A 25,888-nucleotide genomic window follows, 5' to 3' on the forward strand; every position below is an offset into this window, starting at 1 on the left:
CAGGACTGCAGGTTGGCTGAAAGCTTGCTGGTTTTCAGTCCAGGCAAACTCTCTAATGTACCCTTGAACAAGGTACTTTATTATGCTTGTTCTTTATCTGAGGAGCCTCCTGAAGTTTTGTGATTTGATGTCTTAAAAGCAAAGTGGGCTTCTGTACACCGTAAGAGGCCTATGTGGGCAAAAATAGCTCCAGTCATAACCTCAGCACTATCAGCATTTAAAGGTGATTCGATGTCTTAACATCCAAATTCAAAAGTGAGCATTATACATCAGCGAAGAGGAGTGCTACAAACGCTTGCTTCCACTATAGGCTGCATTCATGCAAGGCAAGTGTTGGGAATGCTGGAGAAATAAGGCCAAAAGTAGGGGAAGTTTTGCCTTGAGGACAAAGCCAGATGTACTGTAGATGTGTGTGGAGGTTCCTTTTGAATGAAAATTCAACATTATTACAATTTGTGTCTTATTTCCATGGTTTTAGCCATCATTTCTAGTGGTTACAATAACATTGTATTTGCCAAAGAATGCAGGAGTGATGGCCAAAACTATAAAAAAAAATACAACCCAGATTGCATAAAACTGGAATTTCCCTTTTCTTGTGCAAGCATTAGACCCTGTATAAGCTGGCAGAGGTCAAAAAATGTCCAAGCGATATCAGGCTTCTTCGACACAGCCACAGTGGCTTTGAGACCAGACACCAGAGCCACTACACTCACAGTGTGGTTATAACTTCCACAATGGCTCCTTGCCTCTTACCTTTATTACTTTTCTCAGCTTCAGCCCTGCCAGGTAAGTATGGTCTCAAAGCAAACAATACACATAAATTTCACAGAAGAGGTGTGCATGAGAAAACTGAAAGAAACTTGCAACAGACTCGTATACTGTATGGGGTGACCTTGTCCATCAAAATGACACACAATCAGAAAATTGCCTCACGGTCCAAGAGACAGTTATGGCCTTGGATTTCAGTTATATGGCTGTATTGCCTTTACAGGTGTTATTTTTCTATCTTGGATCATATAGGACTTGCAGTCAGACTCGGTTGTTTCTCATCACCACGCTCTCTCTTTTTTTTAAACTTGTGTTTCTTTGTTTATTTTGAGGTGAGGAGTTTTTATAACCCCCTTGGGGTTTTTTTGTATCTCTTCTGCATAATCTGGACTTTTTTCTTTCTGTTTTATCTTTTACCACATGTGCACATAAATAAAACCTCAATTCTCAACATACCGGAGAGCTGGGTAAAAAGCCAGAGTTGGAACTAAAGTTGACCAGGACTGTGACAAAACAATCATGATTTCTTGGGGAGCGCTAGACAGTCATCTCAGGCGGCGTCTCGACTGCAAAAGAAGTAACTCTGGAACTTGGAAAATAAATTCCTTTCCTCAGAAGAGCTTAACTCTTATATTTCCACTTAAAAATATACATTTTTCCTCATGCTGATATGTTCAGTAAGACCTGGGCTGACAACTTAAACTCAACTTCATCTGCGTCATGCCGAGTGACAAGCCGTCAGTACTGCTGGATACATTTTTAAGTGAGTTTTCAAAAAAAAAAAAAGCTTGTTCTCAGCAGCGGAAAAATAGTGTACAACAAAAAAATGCAAGCACTGCTATTTTAAATTGCACTGTTCAAAGTTGTAAAGCACTGTGAGCGCCCTCAGTGGCTTTTTGATTGACATGTGATATGCGCTAGGTTGCAAACAACAACAAAAAATTGCTTTGGATTGTTATTTGATTTTTGTTGAGAGACACTCTACAAAGATTTCTTTGACTCAATCAAATGCTTTTGACTAGCGCCAAAGGCAATTTGCCTGCGAGCTAATATTTATTCAGAGGTTCATCTTTCTATATGGACCAAAACAAAGCATGGCTATGTGTGATGAAATCAAAACTCAATTATAGCATTTATATAGTCAGCACACACACACAAAAATAGTATTACAGCATACCTAATCTGTCCTTGGATACATATGAGTCACTCAACATGCTTGCAGTGATTGCATATCTACCCACAGCTGTCTGTATTCTCCTCCATCCTCTCTTGCTGCTGTATTCTAATATCTCATTTGTCCACTGCGCCTGTCTCTTCCGCTCCAGTCTTGTCAGCAAAAGGTCACTCTGGCCCTCCAAGCAGAGTGCACACTTTCTCCAGGGAAATTAATGGTTTGAGCCTTCAATCGCTGCCTCTCTCTTTCTTTGTAATTTGCCGGCATTGACTTGGAGGATGCCTTCGAGAAGGTAAACGCACACTCGGCCATGTACGGAGACCGGAAACAGATGGACGCTCCTCTTGTGTTGATAAATTCAGAAATTGGAGGGTGCGACTTCAGTGTTTTCTTACAAAACCGGACAGTGGAAGAGAGCAGGTGGAACAGATGGAGCTTTCCCAGACTCTGTTATGTGTGTTTGAATGTTACAATAATACATCTGTGTGCGCGTGAGGACTGTTTGTGCACCACCATCGAGAGCAAAGTGATTCCTTTTGATTCGATTTAATTTCCCTGCATCCCGTGGAGGTGTCAGTGGGAGGTTTGTGTACCCGTTGCGACAGCCACCCACCCGCTTTCTAACGTTGCGTTATTGATGATGTTCTCATCCTCCCAGACAATCACCAGGGATACATGGACAGACGAGGGAAATATGTCTTCATTCTCCTGTCAGGAAGGTTTACGGGCAGTTGATGTTCAAACGCCCAGCGCTGCCTCTAGAATGGATGATCAGAAGAGTGGTGCAGAGTTGTGGGAGTTTGTGATGAGGGCAGGCCAACCTTCACAGAGGCATAAATTTGGTGCATTGTGTTAATTAGCGTGTGATAGATTGGGACAAAAAATGTCAAGGTGACACTTTTAAACCTGAAAACACTGTTCACATTATAATTACTCTTTTATACAACTATCAATTATTAGCACAGAGTATACAACTTGAAATGAAAGAGCCATTTCTCCTGGAGAACGCCGTCTTCTTCTTTTGCATTTAAATCTCTGGCTTTTCAGCAGATTCTCGTCTGCTCTTCAGTGTAGTTATCCATTATATCGAGCTAAATACAGCCTTGACTGTCCAGTTGTTACATTACACCTCGGCGGAAGTCTCCCCGGGCCCAATAAATCACACATGCAGATACTAATGGAGGTATTCAGACCATTTATAAACTATCCAGTGGCAGGGGGAGGCAGAGGAAAGAATGGTATCTGTTCAGAAAGACTTGTTTTCAGACCCCCCAAAAAGAGATTTTAATACAATTGAGAGCAAAGCGGTCAATTAGGCATTGCTCAGGGAGCGCTGGGTTTCTGCCAACAGCAAAGTTTTGTAAAAGGGATGATTCAATCGCAAAAAGGCTCTTTCTGTCCAGGCAGTGCTGCGAGGGAACAATGTCATTGCAGTGTGTTAACATGGTGAGAAAACTGAGCTTCCACAACAGCTTAATTTTGAACATTTCAGTGCAATAGACCTCATCCAAGGCAGTACCAATAACTCAGCTCATCTTTATCTCAATACCCCAATGGTGTTTTTATTAGGGCTGTATGTATGATCTGAAACATGGAAGTAGCTACATGCCCATTAGCCCACAGCGTCATTAACAGGCGGCTCGCTCAGTGTGTGACGTGCACTTGTAGATAAAATATAGGCATATATTAATGAAGGTTCATTAGTACGGTTTTGTATTTCTCTGTAATGTAGCACAGTGTTAACAATGTTACTGATACTATTCTTTCTCACACCTTCAACTCAAACCATTGTGTTGCCCCACCCAAAATATGTCATTTAATAATTAAATTAATATCGTAAACATGCAGGTGACTGCGGGCCCTAAATGACAACTATTAGTCGAGAAGGAAAATTCTGAGTCAGGGGCAGCCCTAGTTTTTAAATATGTTTGTTTGTCTTTTACTTCAGTTAAAATTGTGTCATCTATTAAATTAGTGACTTCAATGTTCACTTTCAAGCCTGTAGTTGAATCTCCATGATCCAAAACAAAGAAAATACTGTCTGCCTTATAGCTGTAGTCCGCTCCATACTGACGTCTTACAAATACGCCAACAACAAAACAAGACGGATGATCTCTGATGGTTAAATAGAGTTGTGAAGTGGGAAGAACTATTTCAGACGCCCATGGTAGAAACACCCATCGTTTTTCCCACAGACAGCATCTCTACTAGAAAATGTGTGGCTCTTTGATAAAAAGACAAAGGTCTGAGTATAGGGAAAAAAATCAGAGAAGAAGTGAACTACGACCCTCAAGATGTATTTCAGCAAAACTATCTCCAACCAGAAGCTAAAGATTACCTTATTAAGAAAACAGAGATGCAATATACATCTTAAATTAGTTCGCTTTTAATGTCTGTGATGATGTTGAATTTGCTGCTGCCCTGACTTGCACTTCTGACTGACTTCCTCTCCATAGCAACAGCGACCAAGGCTCATGACCGTCCAACATGCTTAATGATGTCTGACACATTATTTCTTGGGAACAAAGTTGAAATATATCAGATTGGTGGCCATAACATAAATCTAAGTATGGAAGTACAACGTGGGGAAACACTTCTGTTCTCTTTTACCTTAAGAATCACAAGATACAAATCTAAAGGACCTCGGGTTGTGGAATTCAAACCCACAAGCTCTCTGTTACCAGCACTGCTTCTTCATCAGTGAGTGTAGTTTTTATTTTCATTTTATGAACTTGGGTAGAACCTCGAAGCACATGAGCAGCATGACTCACATGATTTTACAAAGGCCACCAAAAATGTCCAGTTAACAAGTTACTCATCAGTCCATGTGATTTCATGTTTGCATCTCATGGTTTGTTTCAAATAAGCCAGAAAAAAGCTAAAAGTTACCAGAAATGGTAATGGACCTGCACTTGTATGGTGCCTCTCTTGTCTTCTGACCACTCAAAGCACATTTTACACTTTTACCCATTCACACACTGGTGGGTGAGGTTACCATACAAGGTGCCACCTGCTACCTAGTTTTTAACACACTCACACACTGATGGAACTTTGACATGCTGAGGGAGGAGCTGGGGATCGAACCTCTGATCTTCTGAATGGTGGACAGGGCTCTGCCTCTGTTGAATTAAGTTCAATGAAGTGGACATTGTCAGCAACCGATTGTTGCACTCTCTCCAGCAGCAGACTGGGTAGACAGTAAACATGGAGGAGACTCTGGGGATGCAACACATTCTCACTCCGACCTCGTCACATATCCACGTTTGGTCATGGACTTTCCATGTCCAGATATGACGTGAAAGGTACCCTGGGTGTGTTGGTTGTTGACGTTCGGGGACACCGTGTCAACTTCTGCCTGTTACATGCGTTGTCTTCTTTCAAAATAAAAGCACTACGGCAGTATAACTCAGGGAACTGATGCTTTTGTTCCTTCAACAACAAATGCATGTGGTTACATTTTGCCAACACACACATGCAGTTTGGCTTAGGACAAAAGAACAGGGTTTGGCTTTGCAATCTTATGTGAACACCACCCATCCAGGTCAAAGTCGGTGGTTGTTTGACCAATCCACCACCACTTCCACCCATCCTACTCAGGCTTTTGCCGCCTTAACTTTCGTTCTTGTCCTGCCACTTTACCGCCTAATGCCGCCAGGCACTGTTAAACTACTGTATAAAGGTGACTGGCTGTGTACTATGCAGATGTGAAAGGACGGCTTTTTTGGCGGTGTCTGATGCCGGAAGTCATTACCCAAGCGTCGGATTTTGATGACTTCGGAGTGAGATGGGGTTGGGGGAGGAACAAGAACGTGAACAAGTCTCAGTCCCCTTGTACTGTGACGAGAAGGAGAAACTGGTGGTGTTGTGGCGTAAACAAGAGTCCGTGTTAATATAGAGTGTATCTGATCCACCAACCAGCACTTGTTTTAGTGAGAAATTGTTTTTTAAATGGTGTGCCTCTCATTCCCAATGTCTCCTTCCACTAAAATAGTGCAGCTAACCAATGAAGGCTAGTTGAGGTGACAAAATCCAAAATTTAAAGTCTGTGTGTAAAAACAGTTTTTTTTATGGATTACACTCATGCTGAACTGAGAATACTGAAAAGAATACTGTCAACATCTGAGACCCTTCATCTTGTGTTTCTTGAGTTGGACACATAAGAAATTGTTAATATTTCATATTTCTTAAAGGAAGTTTGGCGTAATATTTTTCACCAGGAGCAGGATGGGAAATATTCTCAAATAGAATGTAGATGTCGTCTCGCAAATAGTGACCTTGCAAGTTCCTTCGTCTTTGCTAAGACTTCTAGTGTGTGACTTTAGATGTGAAAGGGTGGAAGACTTTAGTATTTTAAAAGTATTTCAAGTCCTCTTGTTTATGGTAATCATAGATGTACTTCTGATTCAGGGAACTCTAAAAACTTCCCTTAGAAGCCAGTATATTGTTCAAGCTCCAGAACTGATAAGTGTTGCCTCAGATTTGCCATGTGGCTAAACCACTTTTCTTTTTTTTTCCCCGTTAAGTATAGTGTCATATTATCTTTTTTTTCCACACACAAACTCAATCTGACTGCAATCTGAGAAGCACTGGGCTTCAACGGCCTGTTGATGGGGTCAATACTTGTGATGTGTGCAGCGAATCTAACATTATGCTGGATGGAGGGAGTCTGTCTCTCTGTGGCTGCAGGCGAGATATGATAGATTGGAGACCAAAACCGCAGGCCCTCTCAGGTCTCTGCTGGGTGCCCGGGGCATCCACAGTTCAAAGTCCACAGCGCAAAGACATTTGAAGAAGACACAACGCTGGATGACTGAGAGGCTATCTAATGTGTGTGAAAGAATCCACGGGGATATGGGGTTGGAAAGGTGAGGAGGAATGGAAGGACTGAGATAAGGATAGAGAAAGTTCATGTGTCTGTTAGAGAGCGGACTATCAGACTGCTCGAGAGCCAGGAAAGAAAAAAAAGGCTGAGCAAATGCGCCATCTTTTCATCAGGGTTTATGAGTTGTGCTGTGTGACAAACATCGTTTTTACACATCATGTACAGTACACTTGAGAGATCATGGAGCCTGTGGGATTACACTTTGCTGTACTGTGATTATATGGTGGAGAATTCTGCTAAAGTGTCCCACTTCTGGGGCTGGGGATTAGGGATTTGTAAATAGGAAAATGTGAGTGAAGCCTGTTGGTCAGATGCGAAACAGTGGGCTCTGTGTAGAGGGCCGTGTACCTCAGCGCTTTGCCCTGGTGTTGATCTCCTCCTAAGGGGATTTAATACATGAACCTTACCATCCCATCCCGTCACTTTGCACTCTGCACACACCAACACACATGCACACACACACACGCAGCTAATGCAGAGGTTGTGTGTCATGCACCACTAGGTTTTAACCCCTTTCCTGATAAACAGTGCTCTCCCCCGACGGTAATCTCAGTTTCTCTAATCTGGCTTTTTGCAGGTTTTGGAAGCTGCGACCAGCTATTACCAATATGCTCAGCTCCCACAATCCCTTTCTCTTTCTGCAATTAGAAAGCTGTAATGTAATTAATACTGCTTTAATGTGCTTCCCTGTCACAGTGACATTTCGCTTCACTGTATTTTGTGCAGCTCTCTCCCACTCACGCCAGCCTCAAACGGTCCGTCTGTATCATGTCAGTATTTGTATCATGCACCAACTGCAAGCCACTAAGCTCATAATCTAACTCGCAGCAGCAAATCCTATTGTAGTCATGCCACTGTAAGGGACACAAGTGAATATGCGGTGACAAGTGACCTCTGTGTACAGTGTTTTGATAGTCATGGGGCATCAGTGATCAATAGCGGGCTAATCGGGAGTGCGGTGCCTGTCTTTGTTATCGACTGTGTAATGGAAAAAAGTCTAGACAAAAAAAGCTGCTCTTGACCTCATTTTGGCGCACTGCAGTATATTTTAATAGCTGTATTCGAAATTGAAAGTTTATATTTAGATCCAGGATGTTGTGCAAGATCTTTCTACGGGAGAGGGCACGTATCTCACCTCTGAAACATTTACAAGTCGATGCTTGTATCAGCATGTTCCATTCTGTACAGTGTATTGTTTAGGACAAGGGAACAGCATGCAGCATTTGTCACTGAGGTGTCACTGGTGTATAACAAGCCGTGCTATAGCTGAAATTCCCCCCTGCTTCAAAGTCTTCGTTGGTTTAAAGCTGCTCCACACTTGTCACCTTCGGAACAACAACACTAATCTCTTTGAATAGAACTGCTTGACATGTCTCACTAACGTTACACAAAAAAAAAGTCTTTCTCTGAGTCTTTTGCCGAGGCTGGCAAAAGTGTGGCCCACTCAGAATGTGCAGACATTTGTTATTCTTTTTTTTGTAATATAATTTAGTTGAAAAGAGAAGGTGCACCGGCGATCAATAGCAGGTCAGCCAATGATGGATGGCGGCGCGATTACTAATTTCACTGCGAGACAAATAACTCTGCGCTCGGGCCTCAGAGCTGAGGAATGGAGAGAGAAAATGGCAGACCAAGCTACACGGGGAGCCTCGGCTCCCCAATCCACTTCCCTATTCACACGGCCATTCATCTCCATTGCTCCTGCACTCCCAGCTTTCACTCTCACTCTCTGAAGGATCATAATGACTGCTGTGGTAATCACATGTGGGAACCCGTGTGTCTGCCATCGCTGTCACTGACTTTACCATGACTTACGCAGCTCTAACTTTAGCAGCTATGGGAAATCAGGTCAGCCCAATAGCATTCGATCTCCACTGTGCTATGTGTTATTGATGCACAATAATAGGAATGGTTAACAATGAGGTACCTGCATTGTGCTGCGATGCTGAGACAGCCATCCACCCAAAATTGGAAACCAATAATCCATCTCAAGTTATTGCACTGCTTATACATTTCAAATGTTGTTATTTTACGATTCGATAAAAAAGATCCCAAAAGAGTGACATCACAAATACAAACATGAGATAATCCTCATTTGCCTTCAGATCAGATCAATAGATGCAGGAGAGGATGAGACGAAGGGCGGGGGGCGAGATAGGTCAGAGAGAAAGAGATGATGGGATGTGTCCAACTTTCTAGGTCTCTCAACGCTCAAATGAACTCATTAGAAGTTAATTAATCACAGGTATCGATCCGTTGTCACTCTTCCCCCGCGCAAGGCTCCACTAGATTCCAGGGCTCGGGTTCTGCTCAGCCGGTTGAAACGTTGAGTCCTCTCATCTCCCTGCCTTCTCGCCCGGGCTGTGGTATTGGTCCTGGCGCCATGCTGTGTGTCAGCGTGTAGCATGAGATGGCAGATCCATTCCTGGGATGTGGGATACCAATAGGACTGAGGTCTGGTTAGGATGAGACCTTAATTGAGTGTTAATGCAGTATAGATTTCCATACTGTATCACATCATTTCACACCAAACAATCCATAATCGCTAGGCATCCATTGGGAAGCAGCAGCAGTAGACCATAATCTACGTCCTGTCATCTCTACAAATTTCAGTAAACATAATTATTTCTGTGTTTTTTGATTTGGACTGATTATTTGCTCTGATAAATTTAGCTGCAGGCTTCTCAGCTTTAACCATGTGTACCTTATTATACTCCTCTTCTGTTTCTAATTAAATTAAAATTGATGTCTATTGACACTGACAATTGTTATCCATCAACAATGCCTGCTGCATCATGAACCCATGACTGGAGCCATTCATGGGGCTGAAGCATTGACTCTAAACGTAGCCTGGGTGTCAAATCGGTTTTTTTCTTTTTGCTTTCAGTCAGTACCGCAGCTGCCCTCACAATGTAAGTACTGCTGCATGAAGTATGAATACAGTTGGGACATACTACTTTGTTGTGATGTTGCACCTTGATATTTGACCTTCTTGCTCATATATTTTTTTATGATCCATAACACAAAATTTGAATTAAATTAAATTCAATTTATGTGACTTGGAATGTTAACATTACCACTTTACGTTACCTTGGCGCTAAGCTCGCCAGAGATAGGGGTCAAGCTCAAGAGCACGGTTGTTGTTGTTACTTGCAATTTATGCAAGGGTTGTGGGTTTGGTTTTTTTTTGTCTGTTATTTTTTTTAAACCAACTATATCAGAACTTTCGGAGCAATACGGTTACAGCAGTTTTCATGCTTACATCTGTGATCATGTAGAGTCCATTTAATTAATATGGTGTGTCACTTGGATAATGATATCTCTTTCCCATGTACTGTACACAAAGTAGAGAGCCCTCCTCTCCCCCTCCCCCTCCATCTCCATCTCCACCTATGCGATGTTACTAGAGCACTGGCTTGAATCATTTACCCAGACTATCACCCCACCTGGGATCCTTGTAAGTCCTGCTGAGCAGTTGTGTCCAGGTGTATTGCTCTTCTATCTCACTTGGCACCTTGTGAAAGGTGATGACTATGTCTGTCAGGCTTCATGGATCTCAATGGGGAACCTGAACAAACTGATCTGCCACCCTCCCTACACCTGCACACCATGGCCTTGAAACACATCACTTGGGCTGTAACAAGGCAAATCAGACTGAAAAGTGTCATGGCTACTGGGACTAACATCTGGAGTGGCTCCCCAAGTCACCACATATTCACTAAGCCAAGCCATTGCATTAGTTCCCGCTGAGCTAGATGGGTTGAGTGCCTGCTGAATGCTCTCCAAAGCCCAAATCACAGTGGTCATGGTTGTATCTTTATGTGCTATCAAAGTGAAGCAATTCTTCTCAGTCAGATTCATTGTCTGGCACAACCCCCTGATGTGCCATAATGAAGTCCAGAGCTCTCTCATGCTGAAGAAAAGTCAACCAATGGCTCCTCAGTGTATCTTGCAGTACTTGCAGTACTTTAAGCCCTATCATTGTCCATTTAGCAAACCCTATGAGTCATACCGTATGCTGTGGATATGATCTGCTAAGAAAGTCACCCCAAAACAAACCCCAGAGAGCCCTACCACCCATTTTTCCCCAAAGCCAATTTTCTAGTATTAGGTGTCCAAGGTTGGGCCTTATCCCTCTTCACCACCCAAGCTGATTCCAATTTAGTAATCTCATTAACTTCCTGCATCTGCTCAGCCTGGTATGGGAGTCCAGGTTGCGTGAGTCCACAACATTCATTCCACCCTTGGGGCAGATATGGACAGGCCTGTGTTCCACAAACCCAGCATGGTCCTTGTAGTACACCCATGGGCATTAGACCGTCATTCAGTGGGTGTCATTATGTAAACATTTAAGTTATAACTGCATGTATTGTAGATAGTTTGTGATTGATTGCTTGATTGCTTGATTGATTGATTGATTGATTGATTGATTGATTATAGTCATTGTGGCTCCTCTCACTGCAAAAATGACCTCATAGGCTGTCTGTGCAAGTAGCTTATTGTGACCCATACTAACGTTTATTGTAATGGGACGCCCTTTAGTGGCCATAGTAATTATTACAAGAGCAGAGGAGGGAGTGACAAGACGTTGCATAAAAAACAACAAAAATGTCCACGTAATGTTGTACAAATATCAAGGAAGCCCCTATATGGTGGGCAGAAGATGGTGGATGAGTCACACAAACAGAACTTTCATCAAGGAGACCAATGTTAGCATCCCAAAGTCAGAGCTGACTTCTTTTAATAACAACATGGCCTAGTATGCTAGTATGTGTAGAATGCAGCACTAGTGATGTATGTGATGTGTTGTATGTGACGTATGTGACATGATAGGGGTATGTTATGGTGGTGACAAACTTACTTATTTAATGCCAAACCATGATGTTTTTCCCAGACCTAGCCACATAGTTTTGGGGCAGACTGTTTCATTATGTTAAGGACATGTTTATAACTGCAACCATTGGAATGGTAATATATGTTGTTCAGCCAGGACCACTTTAGTCAAAGAATACTTTTCCATTTGCAGTATTATATTTGGCGGTATGGCTCTGTTCTAGGGCCGCTCTACCTTTCCTCTAGCCTATGCAGCAAGGGCTCATTTATGCTCAACGTTAAATACAGATCCAGATACGGACGGAGCCTTCTGTCCGTGCTCAGCATTCATTTCGTCCATATTTCTCCACGTTTCCATAAAGCTTATGGATACGGGCCAAACGGAGCAGTACCACCGGGAACCGTGGGGGCAGTGTTGCTGTCACTACCCGATACGTAGCTCTAGTGAGACACGAAGAAGAAATAACAATTCAATTTCTCTCATCGGCAGTACTAGAGAAAAGAATTCTCCGTCCTCCAGTCGCAATGTATTTAATGGCCTCACCGACGACCGCCTCCTTCAACGCTGCCTCTGTTTTTGTCTTTTATGCAAGATATCAATATCTCCTCCACAGTCGCCATGTTTGTTTTTGAGTTCGTTGTTGTCATAAACTTTTGGCACTGGGCTGCCTCCTGGTGGATATATTGCTTAACATCCATGCCAATGTAAAGGACACATGGAAGTATATGGGCAGTGACGGTATCATCGTTTGAAACGGACGTATACATTTTCGTATCTGAAGGGAGCATAAATGAGCCCTAAGGCGGATAGCACACCTCTCCGCCCTTCTGCATGCCTATGTGGAAAGCCTAAGGCAGACAGAGCACACCTCTCTGCCCTTCCACGTGCAAACAAGGAAAGCCTGCGGCAGAGAGAGCAAACTTCCCCTGCCCTTCCATGTGCCTACATGGAAAGCCTACGGCAGGGAGCAGCAGCCAAGACCCCCTGGGAACAGAACAGAGCAGCATCAATGACAAACAGAAATGACATTAATAAGTCAGACACAGCATGAAAAGGAGGAGCTGGGTGGAGGCAGGTTGCAAAGCGACTTGCAGAGGAAGCAGCAACAGTAGGCAGGCCAGAGCAGTTTAATTAGGGCACCTTGAATGAGATTTGCCAATTGGTAGCATAGAAAAGAATCATGCTGCATCAGTGATGTAAGTTGTTTTGGAAATCTGTGGAAATCAACATTTTCTGTTGTTCAGATATGAGACAGCACTGGTCAGTGAGCTGTCATCCGTCTGCAGCGGAGCTGTACGTTTTGCTTTATAGACGATTGTGGGTCACAGAAAGACGGAAAAGCATGCTAGCTTACACGCTGCAAAATCAATCAGATGCTGTAGGACATCCTTTTATTTTTGGCATACTGCATGTGACATACTCTGTATTGGGACACTCTTCTGGTATACTCAATAGTCTGATAGTATGGGTATTGGAACACACTGAGAGTGTTTGTTTAAGTAAAAAAACAGTGAGTCCTTTGACTCCAACAAGCTTTGGAGTTGGTAATATGTACGCCTAAACTGAACTGAGTCAAGTGTAGATAATTCACAACATAAGTCAGATAAATGGATCATTAGCTAAATTCTCAAGTGAGCCCTAACACTTGACCAAAGATTCAGTTGCTACTTAAAATAAAAAAAAGGGCAGGCATTGCAGGCATCGTGCTTACTTCTGTAGTAACTCATTGCAGGTAATGAGTGTTTGTTATTTCTGCATTTTATACAGGGTATTTCTTAGCTGGAAAAAAAAACAGCAGATAAATATGGACAGCATGTGCAGTGCAGTTTTAGCAGAAGAGAAATCTTCCCTTTAACTGGAAAGCAAAATAAAATTACAATAACTTTGCTTAAAAATGCAACGGGTCATTGCTTCTCTAAGTGCAGCTGTTTAAAGGTTTATGTGTTTATGTCTGAAAGTGTTAGTGACTCAATAAAAACATCCCCTTACATAATTTGCAAATGCTTGGCTTGCCAAACATTTGCAAATGCATTCTGGTTTAAATTATGGACTTGCCCTATATTTCTAAGTCCCTGTATTTTTTTTAAGGAAGAGGTAATAAAGTTATGTTTCGACTTACTTCTGTAGCGAAACTCTAATACTGTAGATTTAAAGGTGCTGCTGTTTTATTTGCTTTTTTTTATGAATGTACGTACCAACATGAAGCTGAGACTTGAACTGGATGTTCTAAAGGTCATGGCAGTATGGATTTATGTGTACCAATTATCATTTAACTTTGCATGTAAAACCTGTGTGTGGTTCATTTGTATCGCTGTGTCGCAGTTCAGGGATCCTCAAAAGGAGTCAGCCAACAAAGCCGGGTGCTTCGGTGGATCCCTGATCTAGGACACAGTCCAGGGAGCTGAACAGCAGCTGAGCCTGGGCCTAATAACCAATGGTGAGTTCTGTTGGCTTCTTTCAACTTGTAAAGTCAGAACTCTCCAAGATGAATAATTGAATGAATGAATGACTTCATTTTGAACCAAAATTAAAAAAAGAAAACATAATAAAAATGTATTTTCAACTAAAATACAACCATCCCCAGTCTATTTACCACCTAATTAAATAAATACATAATAAATCCAGTTTATTTACAGTCCAAGTACCACCCAGTGTTACAAAAATATTTTTTGTATACTTTTTTAAATCGATTAATATTTGCGCTTTGTTTCAACTCATCATGCAGCCCATTCCACAAGTCCACGCCACACACTGAAATACACAAACTCTTCTTAGTTGTACAAACACATCATTTGTTAAAATTAAATTTTCCTCTTTAATCAACACATTCTCACTCAGACCTCGTCACATATTGACGTTTGGTCATGGACTTTCCACGTCTACATACGACGTGCAAGGTACCCTGGGTGTGTTAGTTGTTGACGTTCTGGGACGCCGTGTCAAGTTCTGCCTGTCACATGCAACCCTGCAAAATGACAACAAGCACACATTTTTGGGTTTAGGCAACAAAAACACATGGTTAGGTTTAGGATAAAAGAACAGGGTTTGGCTTTATAATCTACGGGACACAAACACTGCTCTCCTGGGTAAAAGTCCGTGGCTGTTGGACCCATCCACCACCCCTCCTGCCTGCCCCCCAGTTGGACTTTCACCGCCTTAACTTTCATCCTTGTCCCGCTGCGTTTCCCCATGACGTCACCGGGTGCTACTAAACTGTAACGGCAACCGGCCGCGTATCATGTCGATGTTAAATGATGCCTTTTTTCATTGATTTCTGATGCCCTATGTCACTGCCCAAGCAACAGATTTCTATGACTTCGGAGTGAGACCGGGTTCCTTAAATTATAACCCCCCTCCCTGACACAAAACGTTCTTGTATGTTGCCTGGAAGTGAATTATTTCTCGCTCTAAACATGATTATTGCAGTTTTAAATTTGACTAGATCTAAAAATGCCAATGCACCTGACTTAAAAGCAGTGTTCCCTGTACCCCACATTGTGTATTATCCTGATTGCTCTCTTTTGAAGGATGTATAATGGTTGTAAGCTGCTTTCGCAAGTGTTGCTCCAAACTTCACAGTAAATTAAATCACCAGGATTTTGCACTTATCAAGTGTGGAAAAAGTGTAACATTTAGTTATAATATGAGCTGTGACATGTAATGCTGAAACAGGCAAACTGGCAAATAATGTGTCAGGTTCAAGATGAATATATCCACTTTACTTACAAGTGCAAACAGGAGCTGTCATTATTTACACCCTGCAGTGTTTTAATAGTTTACTATTTGAAGAGTTATTAATCAAGATGTGATAATTAATTGCTCTAACGTGGCATGAAAAGTCTTAGATGCACAGAATTTATCAGTGACTGATTACTACCTGACTACAAGTACCTACTAATGATGACTTGATCACGATATTCCCATTACACAATTAACTGATGCGCAGTGGATTATGTAATACAAAGTACTGCTGAGGAGGACGTGTTGATTGTGTCCTCCCAATTCCCAGTAAAAGACGGATGCATGCAGACACCTTTTTAAAGTAACTCGTCAGCCTGTATACATATTTGGTCTCCAAATGCAAACTTTCATTCTGTAATATTTCTTTTTTCCCATGAGCCTGTGCCAATCCAAACCTGTGATAACATATACTTCCTCTGCAGCCTCACAGCAGGGGATAGCTGCACTGTAGCAGGGCCGACCACGGCCAGTCCGTGCCTGTCTCCTTTTCTTCAGCTGTGTCCTCAGCGGCTAAACTAATGTTTGTCTAGACTACAGAGAAAGCTCTGTTTTTAAAAGTCTCTTTGTGCTCTGCTCTCAGTGCTTTGTAGCTTCTAACTGAGTCTCTGCAGTTTGGAGTTTCGTTTCACTCCCGTGTTTCTGTTTGTACTTTCAGATATCAGCTTTATTTTACTATTTCATCCGTATTGGAGATGTGTTAGGTTACTGTGCTTTTCTTCCAATATAAACACCCAACCAGATATGGACATATTCTGTGCTGTTTGGTTGGCAGATCAGTTTTAAATACTTCAGGGAGGAATAGTACAAACAGAGACAACCACAGTGACCTGAAAAAGGCTGCAGGCAACAGGCTCTTACGTTTGTTATTGGCACACCTCCAACACATCATCAAGGTAAACAACTTTGCCTTGCTGTGCAGTGAAGTGGAAAAAACACTGCCACTGTGACAGCACAGCTCCAGTTTTTGAGACCCTGAAAAACATAAACCTGACCTTTGTCCCTCCACTGGCTCCCTGCTCCTGTCGCATCTCCTGCAGGAGCTGCTGTTGATCAATTAACCTACAGGGAGGTTTCACTTAACGCTAACGTGCAGCCAGGTGCAGCTGAGGGGCTCATCAGTGGGGAGAGGTATAAAACAGACTCAGACCACTGCAATGGTTTCAACGTTTTATATTAAACGTCTTGGGTGCTGCAAACACGTCAGTCTCAAACGCACCCTACTATGGTTTATGCTGTAGAAATCAAGGATTAATTTCCTTCACTCTTTAAATAAAATGCAGATGGCTCCAGAGGTTTGGGAGAATGTCATTACAGCCTGATGTCGTTGCAGTAAGAGCTGAGATTCAGCTGCAAAGCTGCTATAGCGCTGACAAGACTGGGACATGATGGAATTGCATTTTTCCCCCACACATATTTTATCCTGAGATTTTCTGTGCAAAAGAAGCTCCTTATGAGAAGGAACATATTGTGGATTCATGCACATTAAGAAAATCTTATATGCAATAAATGTCCATAGATATGTGGGCAGTTGTATGTATGAAATAATGAACTTCTGCAAATGCAAGCTCTTAAATTATTTTTGAGCAATGTGTCTTAGGGACTGTTTATTATTTATGGCTTAGGGAGGGATATACAACTTTAAATTGTTGTATTTGTATTTATTTTATAGACAATCGGAGCTCTAAAGCTTCCCAGTGGATTTAAAAGGCATGTCGCTTTGTACCTGTAAAGGCACCTCTGTGTTCATTTTGCACCAATAAAAAAATTAATAAAATAAAAAATAAAAGGCACTCTTTTTTTCTTTTTTTGAAAATCACCAAAATCACACCATTTATCATGGACAAAAACTGAACAGAAATAGTTTAGGATTTTCGATGGTCTTTGAACATGTCATGGGCAACAAACACTAGTAGTAGTAGTTATATTTCATAAATATTATTTTAGTCGACATGTCTCTTAAGTTTTCGCCAAAAATAAACCATCGGGCTTAAACCAGATCCTGTAAAATCCTTAAATTTTGCACCCCTGTGTGCATGACAATAGTCAAAAATATATATTTTATTTTAACTCCAGGGTTTTCTTTTAAACTTTCAAACATCATATGGTATTTAAAATCTAATAACGTCTGCCGTGCCAATACTGTGGCCAGCTGCTGCTGCTGATGTTCAGAGTTTATGTGCGAAAACGGTCTTTAAGCACATGTTGCTAATGTCAGCTGCGTGCACGCTGTGATGCATGTAAGCATGCTGGAGTGTGTGTGATGTGTAGGCACATTCAATTTTGTTGGTTTTGTGCAATATGACGGGGGGCTGTCATGCACCCGTATTCTGCTGAAATGCACACAGCTTGTGTGGTGATGATCATGATGCAATTAGTAAGGAAGATTTGCATTTTGCTGAAGAAATTAGTGTTAGTTTTGGCTCACTGTGAAGCTGTTTGCTCGGTGCATTTGCTTACATTTGGTGTTCATGCATTCATTTGACATAACCGCTTATCATGTCGGGGGTCAAGGGTGTGCTGGAGCCTATCCCAGCTGACACTGGGCGAGAGGCGGGGTACACCCTGGACAGGTCACCAGACTATCGCAGGGATGAAAGATCAGCAATTTAGAGTCCCCAGTTAACCTATCCGGCATGTCTTTGTGGGATCAGTGTGGGAGGAAGCCGGAGTATCCAAGCCGCAGAAAGCCCACGCCCATGTAAACTCCACACAGAAGGTCTCCTCCACCCTGGGGGTCGAACCAGGAACCCTCTTGCTGTTAGGTTGGTTAGAATCTATTTATGGTGGAGGGAGGGTCACGGATCATCCCCCAGTCACTCAGGGAGGCTCAAAGAAAATGTTGTAGCTTCATGGAGGTTCAAGAAAAATAAAATAAGATAAAATAATAAAAAAGAAACATACTCACACACCATCCATGCCTTTCCTCTGATAAACAAAGAACAGTCCCTCCATTGTATTGAATCCGCACTCACTGAGATTAATATTTTAATTTCATTTTAATCCATGTTAAATGCAACCATGTCAGAATTTTAACACAAATGCCATCTTGTGGCTTCAGAAACTCGACAACCATTACATCACTGAACTAACAGCCTAACTGCTAATCACTTAATGCTGGTCTGGATTATGTTCACAGGTTACTGGAAATCTTGCAGTTTCCTACTGATGCATTTTAATGAATACACACACAAATCTGGTAACACCACGGGGCAAAAACAAACACACAAATACATGTGATTACAACGGGTGGATTTCTGTTTTAAAAACCAAGCGTGTGTGTGTGTGTGTGTGTGTGTGTGTGTGTGTGTGTGTGTGTGTGTGTGTGTGTGTGTGTGTGTGTGTGTGGAGTGTTTCTGGAGGGGAAATTGCTTTTGGCGGCGGTCTGACCTCTCCTTGGTCCAATTCGCCTCAAAGATTTGTCATCTCCGTTCAGACTGCAAATAGTATGGGGGCTTGTGTTAAACCCTATTGTACTGAGCCCAATAGTACATGACACATGCACACACTCCGGAGCATGAATCTATTCATCAGTCTGATTAACCATTCAGCAGTGTGTAATCTCTTGTCTGGGGAGGCTGCAGTGGGCAGGTGAGGGTCATTGTTCCAATTGTAAACAAACACAATATGTCTGACTGTTTTAGCCACTTCATTTGCTTTACATCCTCACAGAGAAGGATGCACTTTTTTTTTTTTTTTGGCTGACATTCTGTTGCGCCGGGATAAAACTTCGTCTCCCTCTCGGGAGAGCGCAGAGTGGATGGGGCTGGAAATAGAACTGTCTGTGTGCTCGGTGCCCTCGGTGCAAGAGCCCATAGTGCTGACTGCTGCCATTTTTTTCCTCTCCGTGCCACTGGGAAAAAAACACACCTCTGATATTTGGGGTTAGGGGCATGAATAATTAATCTATTATTTGGTCTGGTTTATTTGGTTATGCAACATAAAAAAGGGACTAAGGCATCCAACAGATGGTTTGAATCATGAGCAGGATTTGAGGAAAATTAATAAAACATCCCCTTTTTAATTCCATTAAATGTTTTAAATACAAAATTGAAACATTAAAGCAGATATCAAATACATTGCCCATCTTTTTGCCGCTTTCATCTAGGTGAATGACAGGACAGGGATCTGTTATCTGTTGGGCTTGTGATACTTCAGATGCTTAGTCATGTGTGCCACAGCAGCTGTACATAATTCATAATTTACGCTAACAGTCACTGAGTGTCCTATTTAAGCTGACCTAGCTCAAACTCAGCTGCTTGGTGTTACACAGTAGTGGCCTATAGATTGGCAGAGCGCTCTGATGAATGTGGTTCGCTGTTCATAACTCAGACTGCCGTTTAACCGTTTAAGCACCTGCGAGAAAGGCTTTGCTCAAATTCCAGCCCAGTGCGAGCCTGCACCACTCTCCTGTGCCTTGTGATCTATTTTAAAGTGTTCTCGTGTCCACAGCTCTGGTTATACTCAGTGACTCCCAGAGGTGAGTGTGAGGGAGGGAAAGTGCTGAAAAAAGACCATGTGTGATACATCCACCTTCCCTGAATAAAGAACACAGGATAAATGTTTCTTCAGCAGCAGCCTCAGTCTTAACTTGTACTTCTTTCATTATGTAAAGATCATCTCTTCCGTGTACACTGGCTTATGTCAGCTTATAGTATCTGTAGTCCTGTACTACTAATATTGACAGTGGCCCACCAGGAAGATGTTCTTTTTTTTTTCGACTCCCTGCAAATTCCTTTTCATGATAGTTTGGATTCCTGGAAATAATAAATTTAAAGAATCTTAAAGGAGCTTGAGACGACATTCAGAGCATAACTATGCTTTAGAGTGTGAGCTGGGATTGTCTGCACTCAGTTCTCTACATGGAGGTGGCTGAGCCGGTGACTGGCAGTTATGGGCCAACAGCGAGAGCAGCGCTGACCGAGATTTAAGCTTCATCAACAAAGACATTGGCCGTCGGTGAGCATCTGTTGGCCTAGTTTTTGCGGAGTGTCCCGCACCGTCAGCACTTCGGCGTCTGCGGCTTTTCGGCCGATTGAGCATGTTGAATTGGAGGCGGAGCTCATTGGTAAGAGAGATCATTCTGATTGGCTGGTCAGATTTTATCTCCTCGCCCCTGTAGCGAGTGAATCTGCCTGTAGTGAAACCGGGGCTAACCCGTGCTTCCTCCTCAGACTCCACTTCACTCAGCTGCCTGACAGACCCGCTGCTTCTTCCCACTTTAACCTGAATAACAAACCGGAGCTAGCTGGGAGCGGCTAGCGGAGCGTTAGCCGCAGCACAACTGGGGGGAAGCACAGCCAGTTAGCCACCGTTAGCCTCCGTTAGCCTCCGCTAGCCTCCGAGCAAGCCCCGGCTCTCTGTTAGAATCCAAACGGAGAGCTGGAGCTAGTTGGGAGCGGCTAGCGGAGTGTTAGCCGCAGCATGACCGGGGGGAAGCACAGCCAGTTAGCCTCCACTAGTCTCTGAGCTAGCCCCGGCTCTCTGTTTGGATCCAACCGGAGCACTGAGCCCTGGTTTGTTATTCAGGTTAAAGTGGGAAGAAGCAGCGGGTTTGTCGGGCAGCTGAGTGAAGTGGAGCCTGCGGAGGAAACACCGGGACCCTCTGGATGTAATAGTCTGTGGAGGTGCTGCGGTGCTCGGCTGCACAGATAGGAAACCCCTCGGCTGTCAGGATGTACCACACTCTCACTCCGCTCTCTCTCACACAGGCGCAGAACGTACGTGCCACTTGGCCGTCGGATGTAGTCCCTGTAGTGCGTTCAAATGCAACTGACACAGGGAGACGTGAGGCGACGTAGACAACGCAACAGTTGGCTTTCGTCGCCACTAGTTCTTTGATATCGGTTTGGTGTGTCCACACCTTAAAACTAGGGCTGCCCCCGACTAATCATTTAGGGCCATTAGTCGACTCATCGCCCGCATGTTTACGATATTATTTTAATTATTAAATGATATATTTTGGTGGTTTGAGTTTGAAGGTGTGAGAAAGAATAGTATCAGTAACATTGTTAACACTGTGCTACATTATAGAGAAATACAAAACCGTACTAATGAACCTTCATTAATATAGGCCTATATTTTATCTACAAGTGCACGTCACACACTGAGCGAGCCGCCTGTTAATGACGCTGTGGGCTAATGGGCATGTAGCTACTTCCATGTTTCAGATGATATGTCATGTTTGTAGTCGACCAATGAAGATGAGTTTACATATCACCTTGGGTTCGTCCTTCACCTTCTCAAAATGATCCCACACTTTGGATTTCCTGCCCGACATGTTATTAACTAGCCTGTGGAATAACCGCAGGTACCAGCCCTGGAAATTAACCTGACTCCTGTCTGACTGCTGAGCGTGGACACTTCCTGTGTCTGTCCTTTCAAATTAAATTCCCACATGGTCCAGTCATTTAGGTTTTGATTTATTTTCACAAGGTGCAGCTCTTAATAGAGTTTCACGTTTGTTTGTTTTTGTTTGTTTGGTCGCTTAGTTGCAGAAAACAATCAAAGCTTGCTGACTAATGACCTTTCTGGTCAAATAACGTTTGGTGGACTATTAAAATTATACAACCCAAGGCATCCGTGGAAACCAACCTTGTCATCAAAGCCCATCAGGAAGACAGCTAACTAGACAGAGTTAGCCTACATTTTGACAAGGGAACAACTGTCAAGGCCAGTTTCAAAGGGGTCCTTTGAACTCTCACCTAAAGATATCTGAATGTAAATGAGTTCTATGGGTACCCACAAGTCTCCCCTAAACGTGAGAAGGCTCATTCCCAGGAAATAATTTGTTCACTCCTTCATATTAAAGCTCTATATCTGTCTTTTAAAGGATTAAGGACAACCAGCCTGTTTGAAGAACAATGAGTCACCCAACATGTATACACAGTTACATAACACATTAAAACAGGACTGTTGTGGAGCTCAAAATGTTAACTGTACCAGTATTAGTCTATGCATCAGTAGACGATTACTTAACTCTCCATACTCACAAAGTTTTCAACCAGCATATAAACTTGAACAGCATAATCCTGAAATTCAGTTATGGCTCTTGGTTGAGCTGTGCCAGCTTCAGTGGCCCCATCTGGCCACACCACTGGTGCAGAGCGGCGTTGATTAGTTTGCCAGTGAGCTACACACATGGGGACTCACACACACTAACATGCACATGCTTGCATGGCCAGATTGACGACTAAAACAAAGAATGGAAAAGGTTGGATTACAACACACACACAGGGAGTGATTTCATTATCTGCTCAGGACACCATAACTCCTCTATCTTTAAACAATAATGTGTTGAGTGTTGTATATCGCACCTTTAGCCATCTTATTCTACATCACATGTATCTGCACAAGAACAACATTGATGTTAACAGCATCATCAAACTGTGAACCCAATAGACTCAAGCACGTGTAGTGGACTGGAATAAAGTGAGCACACTTCTGAAGGATTCTGCAGTCGCACAAGTTGAATACATTTTCACTCAGGTTTAGAAAAGAATAGGTCGGTTAAGTTCAAGTCAAACAGCTCCAAGGTTACAGTCAGGACACGGGCTGTATCTCATCTTGATACATATTTATTTAGGATCCACACAGAGGTCTGTATTTTTACCCGCAGTAAGGTTCAGTGCAAACACAGCAAAATAAGACCTCTAATGTATGCAGAAAAGTTCCAGAACAAGTCCCTCTTGCTCGTCTTTTAATCTGCAAATTTACATCTAATTTTAGCCTCAATATCTCTAAACTCAATCATATCTGCCACGGATTTGGGATTATAAGATAAAGACGATTCGGCGGCGTCACACAGGCACTCCAAAGTAGCCCGTCCGCATTCTCAAAGTGAAGCGTATCATCTTCCAGAAAGAACGACACGACAGGCCTTTCCTAAACAGTCTTTTAACACAATAAACAGAATAAAATCCAGCTGGCGTTTTACTTCAAGATCTGTGCTCTGCTCATTTCAACACATCTGATTGCGCTTCACTGCTTGTCAAACAGCGACCCATAATCCTCAGAGCCACAGGGCCGGAAGTGATTACATCACAGAGCATGCTGTCATGACTGATTTTATAATATATGTTACTCTTACAAATCTCATATTATCCATCAAATGTTTTTTTAAAGGTCTTTTCAATGATGTGGGACTGTTTCTTTTGTCACTACAGGCACAGGAGCTACTGTATGGTTAAATTAGGTTTAATGTCAGGGTTATTAGTTACTTTAGCACTGGCCTTCACTGGGTTAGAGAAGAAAAAAAGGTCTTTGCATTAATTGGGAGACAAAGCTGTGTTCCTGGAAATGTATCCGACCCCTTAGCCTCCCACCACTTCACTCGCCTCTGCCTTATATCATTGTCAAGCTAGTTTGTAGCCCATTTTCCGCCAGTCCTCCCACGGTTAGGAAATGCATTTCTCTCAAATTACATGCATGGACCGTGTTATTTCCTTTATACACAACACGCTGATTTCACTAAATTTCACAAGACCAGGCTCCATTAACCCTTTATACTATCCTACATGGGTCATTAGGTTGGTGCTCTAACCTTGAAAGATACGTTGTACTGAGGCTTTAAACCCATTACCTCGTTGTCTGCTCGCACTTGACTGATTAATCCTCTTCTGTCTCCCGCTCATGAAGCTGGGGTTGCTTATTCCCAGGTATCCAGGGGTGACTGGCCTCGAGGCAGTGCCATTTCCCTGGGTCTAAATAGCCAATTAGCTGAGACCTTGGGAACCACAGTACGGCAACCATTAGTAATTAGCCATTGACATTTTGCCTGCTGTAGCAATGGAGTAGTAGCCTGATTTTGACTGAATGGCCATTTCATTAAATCGCAAGGGAAAATTTGAGACATGGGTGGTGATTCAGAGCTCAGGTAACGGGCTGAAAGAATAGTTAAGGTGTGGCCAGGGATGGATCAATGGTTTTTAATCAATGATTTTAAATCTTTATCCTCCAGTGACACCTTTTCAAAAGGACTTCATCTCACAGGATTGTTCAAGCAATTCAGTCAGCTCATACTCTGGAGATTAAAATAGTGGAGACCCTCATGCTTTGACAGTTTGACAAGCAGGGTCTTAATCTTTTTCTTTCAAATCATTGTAATCCAGACTCGCGCATAATGGATGACACTAAGCATTCTGAATACAGTTCAATGTCCACCACTGCTCTCGAGATAGATTATTGTACAGTGAAACACTACAGGCATTACAGTGGATGATTGTTATACATATATATTAAGTATCCTATTTCTTGTGTGGCTTACAACACTGCATTTCAGATTAAAAGAGTATTTAAACGCAGTGTATTTCAATATCAACTGTACGAAATCCTCAGCCGATCAGTCACTTGTTCCAGGGTCTTGTGCTACAATGGGACCGACCTGATATAAAGCTTCATACTGCATAGTGCAAAATAAACCAGTCATATCATGACTGGTTTTCAGGATCATTTCCTTCTCCTTCCTTTCCACTGTCACATTTTCTTACATATTACACAATCTGCAGTAGTGCTGCCTGTATATCAGCTGACATCTAGGAATTGCAAATATGCTTCATGTCAGGTAGGAGTGTTTTTAATTCTTTTGATGCATTCCTTTTTAGATAGTCATGTCAAGGATATTTTCATTTTCATTGTCTTTTCTGTTTGGCAGCAAGGAATGAGCCAGTACACCATTATCTGTATCTGTTCAACCAATGAAATAAACTGTGTTTGTATTCATACGTGGAATGGACAGAGTTGATACTGGAGATGGTGTGGTTTGAACCAGAAATTGGAGGAACCTAACTGAAAGTTATTTTACGCCTGAAATTCATTCATTCAAGGGTTGATCAGAAATTGCTGAATTTATTATTCAGAAATCTATTTACAGAACAGCCTCAGGAATACAACTACCTAAATAAGATTTTTTCGTAATTGTGGGAACAGGTGTTGACACATTTTACTTGGATGATAATTGTGTCATCCGCGTATTTGGCTCAACCTCAGTGGCCGCCCTTCAGAGGGCAAGAAAGTTTTCAAGAAACCTAAAAGATTATGTAATGGCTGTTGTCATTTGTTTTGATGACGTGATTGGCTGTAGCTCCTGACGACATTTGGGTTTAATGGTCTTGATTTGTTGAGGGCCTCAAAATATATATATATAAATACTAGTCCATACCCATTCGTAGCTTTGTCACCTTCTACCTATGCCAATCCTCAATGCCTATGTGCAGTTTCACATAGATTGACCACGTCAGTGAGTAGAAAAACATGGGACAGACAGAATGACACACTGACAGTTTCCGTGATTATGTACATTAGTCATACCAAAAATTTGAAAAAAACAACAAACATTGGTCCACAGGGGGAGCCACAGCGATCGGTCGCCATTTCTAAGCATTTTTCTGTTGTTATAGCGCCACCCAGGTGTAATTAGAGTTAAATTCCTCCACTCACCTTGAGGCGTCCTGTTCTACACATGTACCAAGTTTAGTAAAAATCCATGTGGCGG

This window comes from Epinephelus fuscoguttatus, linkage group LG6 (assembly GCF_011397635.1).
Source record: "Epinephelus fuscoguttatus linkage group LG6, E.fuscoguttatus.final_Chr_v1".
NCBI classification, from domain to species: Eukaryota; Metazoa; Chordata; class Actinopteri; order Perciformes; family Serranidae; genus Epinephelus; species Epinephelus fuscoguttatus.